The following is a 7,093-nucleotide window of genomic DNA, read 5'->3' on the forward strand; positions in this document are numbered from 1 at the left end:
CACCCTTCCACCGCTACTCTCTGTCTTCTATGACCAAGCCAATTCTGTATCCATCTAGCCACCCACCCCGAATCCCATTTGATTTTAATTTTTGTACCAGTCTGCCATTTGGAACCTTGTCAAACGCTTTACTAAAGTCCATATAAACTACATCCACAGCCCTTCCCTCATCAATTTCTTTTGTCACCTCTTCAAAAAACTCAATAAAGTTGGTGAGACATGACCTTCCCATGCTACAAAACCATGCTGCCTGTCGCTGACCAGTCCATTTTCTTCCAAATGTGCACATACCCTGTCCTTCAGTATCTTCTTCAAAGGTTTCCCCACCACAGACGTCAGACTCACTGGCCTATAATTCCCTGGATTATCTCTGCTTCCTTTCTTAAACAACATTGGCTATTCTCAAGTCCTCTGGAACCTCGCCTGTGGTCAAAGAGGATGTGAAGATATCTATTAAGGCCCCAGCTATTTCTTCCCTTGCCTCCCGCAGTAACCTGGGATCCCATCCAGCCCTGGGAACTTGTATACCTTAATGCAATTTAAAGTAAAGTAAAAATAAAGTTTATTAGTCACAAGTAAGGCTTACATTAACACTGCAATGAAGTTACTGTGAAATTCCCCATGTCCCCTATTTAGGATACCCAACACTTCCTCCTTCAATATATTGACATTCTTTAGAGTGTTCACACACCCATCCCTGACTTCAACATCCGCCATGTCCTTCTCCTTGGTGAATAATGATTATTCTGTGCTGTACTAGATTCTGGGGGTTTTGTTGCCATATTTGGTAAATGGAAAATCTTCAATAAAAACATTATAAAAGGGAATTTTGCCATAAAATACCTTTCTTAAAAATCAAATTATTAATTTTCCATTAAATGTTAAAACAAGTGTTCTTATCTCTCTTTCTTTCCCTTAGTCTCCCTGCACCACACACTGTGATCAAGCAGGTAAGCCACATGCTTTCTGCTAACAGCGAGTACAAATCAAACACTAGCGTAACTTAGCAATCAAACAATGGTCCATGGTATTGTGTTGCATTTCTTTATTTAAAAGATTGGTTAAGAGCTCTTGCCAGGAGATCTGATGCATCGGAATTAAATCAGCATTAGCTGATGCAATAACTAGGGCCAGGTGTTTCAATACTTTTCACCATTTAAACTATGTTGTTTCAGCTTCCAGTCTGTCGAGGTCAGTAACTGCTCCGTGTTGTTTCCCCTTTTGATGGAATAATTGGTGTTAATTGTATTTAAATTTAAAAATTTCAACACAAAAATACTCAACAAAGATGGCATGGCTAACTAAATGGCAATCTCGATGGGGCAAATGATCTGCCCTTCCTATGTCATGAAGCTAAGCCCTTTAATGCTGTGCTTTTTAAAAGGGGAGGGAAGAGGACTGATGAGGAGACTCCTTCCTTAGGATTGATTTTTTTTCTGGCTAGTTACAATTGATACTATAAGGAATGCACTGCAATTTAAATTATTGACCAAAAGATGGGGCTCGAATGATTTGTCACTTAGCTTCTTTCTGTATAATTCCCAAATACAAAGGAATTATGCACTTAAACTATGAGATGTGTGAGCAATAAATTGATTATTACAGAAGCACATCCATTCCTTTTAGAGTATTTGCTGAGCTTTATGAAATTGAAAGCCAGTGTTTTCCCACTTTATCTACATAAACAATCGTACCAAACACAGGAGATCGGAATTGGGTGATTAAAATAGTCCTGGCAATCTGCGCATTAACAGTCCTGCAATAAGTGCCAGTTTCCCTCCTGAGTTGTACTGACATTTTCCCTTCAAATTTACAATTTTTATTTACTTGCAAGGGAAATATCCAATGTGCAGAAATCATAAATATCCAACACCGTATTATTTGGGTCTCCAGCAGGTCCCTACCATGTAATAGACACTAACTGTTCCCTGTCATATATATCGGTGCATTTTGAGGCACACATATGAATGTATTAGTGTGCAACGGCAGCTAGGAGTGGGATCTGAAAAGAATGCTTTTTGCCCAGTGTCTGAGGAGTAGGCTGTCAAAAAACTGTGCATATCCATGATTCAGGACTCTTTTTTAAGCAGCACCTCATTTGTATTTCAGTTGTGCTGCCTGTACCTGCTGTTGAAATAAATTGATAGATTCTATTTTACATGGGCTGCGTGTCAGGCCATCCTGGGATCTTATTAAAAAGTGCACAGGTTTGACTGACGACTCACATTTCTTCATCCACATCCTTACTGGGCGAGTGTCTGAGGAATAACTTTATGGAATTATTCAGAAAAAAAATCAATGTGCAGGCTTGTCACACACAGGTCAATCCTCCCTGCAAGTAGGAGTCTCTTACCAAACTGTCAATATTTTTCAAATCCGCTGCATAAATCATCTCTGTAACAAAATATGTGCAGCCTTCTGCTTTCTCTTACACCTGAATTTAATACTTCCTTTCATCTCTATTTGTGCAGACTAAATAGAAACAAATTCAATGGATTTTTTCCTTCAAAGTTGCACCAGGGGTATTGTACAAACTAATCGGCCCTTTATTTTTTAAATGTACATTTTTCCCTTTGTTTTCCATCTGTCTGCCTACTCCTTCCAATGTTTACCTCTCCAGATCTTTTTTTTAATTATTATCCTTGGTCAAGGTGAAATGTCCTAGCCAGCTTTTCACTGTCCAGAAAATGTTTGTGCTGCTGTTAGATGATCCACAAGGAGGTGCTCCTGAGCTGAATGCAGTGGGGAGGAGGTGACCAGGAGCCTTTCTTCCACACCTCAGCAATCAAAATTCCACCGGGCTGTAGCTGACTCATTTGTTGCAAAATGTTGACTTCTTCTGGCAGCTATTTTCCGAGCTAAACTCCCAGAGATCCCAGTGATAACCTCTGAAAGACAATTATCAGCTACACCAAAGGAAATGGTCCTACCATTGCAGCAAAAGATTTTTGTAATTAGCAAGCAGCTTCGGAAGTAACACAAATAATTCAGCCAATACAGAAAAGCAGAAGAGTATGGGCCAGGATTCTCCCAAAACAAACTACGTGCCTAACGGGTAGGAAAATGGGAGAATTTCCTGCCCGTTTTTTTGGGCATTCTTACCTGAACAAATCTCCAACAGTCTGTGCATCACAGAATGCTTTAGAGAGATTCACGCTGGAAAGTGGTTGGTGGGACCTGTTCCTGCCCAGGAGGCCGACAGCATAGTGCTGAGTGGGCCACTGTGCGTGCGTGATCTGTCAGTGGGGAGTTCGGCGCATGCACGCTGCCCTTCCCATTGCTGGCCTCCTGTTTAACCTTGAACCCCCACCCTGATCGCTGGCCTCCCAACACTGCCCCTCCCTGCCCCAATCGCTGGCCTACTGGACCCCCGCACCGCCCCCCCCCCCACCCCCCGATAACCAGCCCTGATCGCCCTCCATCTCCCTCGATCACCGATCCTATTGCAGAGTGGCAGAGGGACCCCGCCACTACCGATCACCCCCCACAATAGGCCCTAACCCCCAGTGTGCCCCGCCTCCCTGGTGCCACCCCCAGTGCCCAGTGGGCAATGCCAAGGTGCCCGGCTGGCACTGCCCAAGACGCACCCTCCCGACCTCCCGGGGTGCCTAGATATCCTCTGTCTCCACCAGTGGGGTGAGGACGCCTGTTCCCATTACTGGGGAGCAGTTGTAAACCCAGTGGGAACCTCTCCTGGCCAGCGGGGGGGGGGGGGGGGGGGGGGGGGGGGGGCAGCCACGAGCAGGCCCGCTAGTCATATGGAAGTTGAAATTTCCATATGGTGATCAGCTCCGTGCCAATTTCTGGCATGGAGCTGATTACGTTGAAAAAAAGGGTCTGGGAAACTCGCGATCGGCCAGATGCCAGTCACGAATCCCACTAGAAGCCCCCCCACTGTTGTCTCCCGACCCGCTGCGCTACTTGAGCAGTCATGATGTGGAGATGCCGGTGTTGGACTGGGGTGAAATCATAGAAATCATAGAAACCCTACAGTACAGAAAGAGGCCATTCGGCCCATCGAGTCTGCACCGACCACAATCCCACCCAGGCCCTACCCCCATATCCCGACATATTTTACCCACTAATCCCTCTAATCTACACATCCCAGGACACTAAGGGGCAATTTTTAGCATGGCCAATCAACCTAACCCGCACATCTTTGGACATCTGGGGGTGGCACCAGGGAGGCGGGGCACACTGGGGGTTAGGGCCTATTGTGGGGGGTGATCGGTAGTGGAGGGGTCCCTCTGCCACTCTGCAATAGATGGAGTGGAAATGCTTTTGTGTCTCTGTGCCCTGTTTGAGAGCACATTTCCACTCCATCTGACGAAGGAGCAGCGCTCCGAAAGCTAATGGTATTTGCTACCAAATAAACCTGTTGGACTTTAACCTGGTGTTGTTAAAACTCTACTTGAGCAGCGCAGCAGGCTAGAAAAATCCTGGTCATGGAATTCGCAAGACACTGCTCGCAGCATATAGCAAGTGCAAACTAGCAGGTGACCTTATGGATTTCCCCTTGTGGATTGTCGGGGTACGTTGGTAACCACTTTCAAAATGCATGTTCGATAGAAGCTCATGCATAATTCATGGAAAGGCTGCAGCACACAGGGAAGTCATTCGGCCTGTCGTGTCCATGACAACTCTCAAGTTGCAAGAGCAACTCACCCAGTGCCAGTCTTTTCCTTATCGCCCTGTATTATTTTTCCTTCAGATAATGATCCAATTCTCTTTCAGAGTATTCCTAACCAATCACCGAGTAAAAAGCTTTTTCCTATCACTGTTCCTTATTTTCCCGATTGCCTTAAATCAGTTTCCTCTGGTTCCTGATTCTTTTACCAATGGGAATAGTTTCTCCATATCTACTCTGCCCAGTGTGATAAATATCTTGTTCATGGTTCATGTTAATATTTTCGAGGTAATATTTAGTACTTGGAAGATTAAAGTTTAACTGTAGAAAATGGGATAAATGTACCTAAAGCAGCTTGAAATCTATTACACTAAAATGTTGGGGCAATTTAGGGGGTTAACAGCTAGAAAGGCAAGAGCTATAAAACAGCAGGTGAGCTTACTACGCTGGAGACATGGACCGAAACTTTCTGGCTGTTCACTCTGGCTGTTCTCTGGTCCCGCCCGTGGCAGAACCCCTGCCATAGGCTTCCCGGTGGCTTGTGTTCCCAATGACAGCTCCAGGAAGAGAAGATCCCGCCACCAATGAATGGCATGTTGCCTCCAGCCACCGAGAAAAACGCCAATGGGAGGCCAGAAAATCTTGCCCATAATGTCGACACTGCTTCCAAAGAAGTGCAGTCCAGAGAACTGTATTGTTTTGGGAGTAAGAGCTAAATTAGTTTAAAAGCACTGAGTAAATCCCGAAAAGCTACACGGCCACGGAGACAGGTGGAATTTAAGAAAATGCTCTGGTTTCATTTTATCTGGGTGTTCTACAGCAGGGGAAGAAGGCACTGAAAAGGCAGGTTCCAGGCAGCAAGAGCTCAGCAAAGCCCTGTAAGCCATTTATAGCTCAATGCAGGTAGGGGAATGGAGTTCCGAGAAACCTACGAGGGGCAGTGCCAGCGAGTGAAGGCAGTGGTCTGCGAAAGAGTTGGAAGTATGCTGGTAATTAGAGGTGGGAATGCAGCTTTGCGAATCTCATGTAACACAGCCTCAGGAGGAAAGCTTGAACCATCAGGAGGTGAGCTGTTGTTGAGGCAGTCTAAGTTGGAGTGGATTTCAAGAGAATTCAGAGGCCAGACCTTCAAAAGTGAAGAGTTGAAATCAAAAAACAAGGGAGATGGTTTTAACGAGATTTTGTGACTCACAGTGGTCACTGATGTCTGGGTGAATTGCTGAGAAATCTGAGATCTGTTTTGGTCTGATCTGCCATTTACTGTGCCATGTGTTTGTTGGACCACAGTTTGCCTATTAATTCATATTTACCCCATGTTAATTCTGAATGTCAGAGTGCAAGATATATTACAGTGTTTTATTTTTCTAATGTTATAGAGTCATAGAATCCTGCAGTGCAGAAGGAGGCCATCCGGTCCATCGAGTCTACGCCGACCACAATCCCACCCAGGGCCTATCCTCACAATCCCATGCATTTACTCTAGCTAGTCCCCCTGACACTAAGGGGCAATTTATCATGGTCAATCCAACTAACCCGCATATCTTTGGACTGTGGGAGGAAACCGGAGCACCCAGAGGAAACCCACGCAGACAAAGGGAGAACGTGCAAACTCCACACAGACAGTGACTCAAGCCGGGGATCGAACCCGAGTCCCTGACACTGTGAGGCAGCAGTGCTGACCACGTAATCTTGTGGTGCCTAAATGGATCGTAACAAGAGATCCCTCATAATTTAGAACACCTCTGTCAAATATCCTCACAACTTTCTCTTCTCAAGGGAGAACAGCCCCAGTTTCTCCAATCTATCCACATAACTGAAGTCCCTCAGCCATGGAACCATTCTCGTGAATCTTTTCTTCATCCACTCTAAAGCTTTCAATTCCTTCCTAAAGTGTGGTGCCCAGAATTGGACACAATACTCCAGTTAAGGTTGAATCAATATTTTCTAAAGGTTTACCATAACTTTCTTGCTTTTGTACACTATGCCCCTATTGGTCTCTCTCCAATACGCAGATGTTGCAGTGATATTTTCTCAGTACATAAATAAGAATTATGAATTGAGAGGGAGAACAGGACACTGGAAATCACTTTTGGACTGTTCGAGCACAGTGCTGTAACAGACATAATGGGTGGGATTCTACCTCGCCCGAGGAGAACGGAGATTTCCGTTGTCGGACCCTCGTCCGCTCCGATTCCATGGTGGGCAAGGTGGTTGAGTTACGGCCAATGAGCCAACTTCCTTGTTCTATATTCCTAAACGACAATGATTCTACACCCAATCGTTCAGAGAAAAGAAATCTGTGAAACTGTAGACTCTCTCTGCAATACTTCTTACAAACTGAGTTCCCATTCTCAGGGTGCAGTGTGCACTTAGAAATGCATAAAACCATGTCGGACATTAGCACGATAGAGGCAATATTGCCCGATTCTTTTTGCAAAGGGGTATAGAACAGGCAGCTGATTCAAT

This window comes from Mustelus asterias, chromosome X (assembly GCF_964213995.1).
Source record: "Mustelus asterias chromosome X, sMusAst1.hap1.1, whole genome shotgun sequence".
NCBI classification, from domain to species: domain Eukaryota; kingdom Metazoa; phylum Chordata; class Chondrichthyes; order Carcharhiniformes; family Triakidae; genus Mustelus; species Mustelus asterias.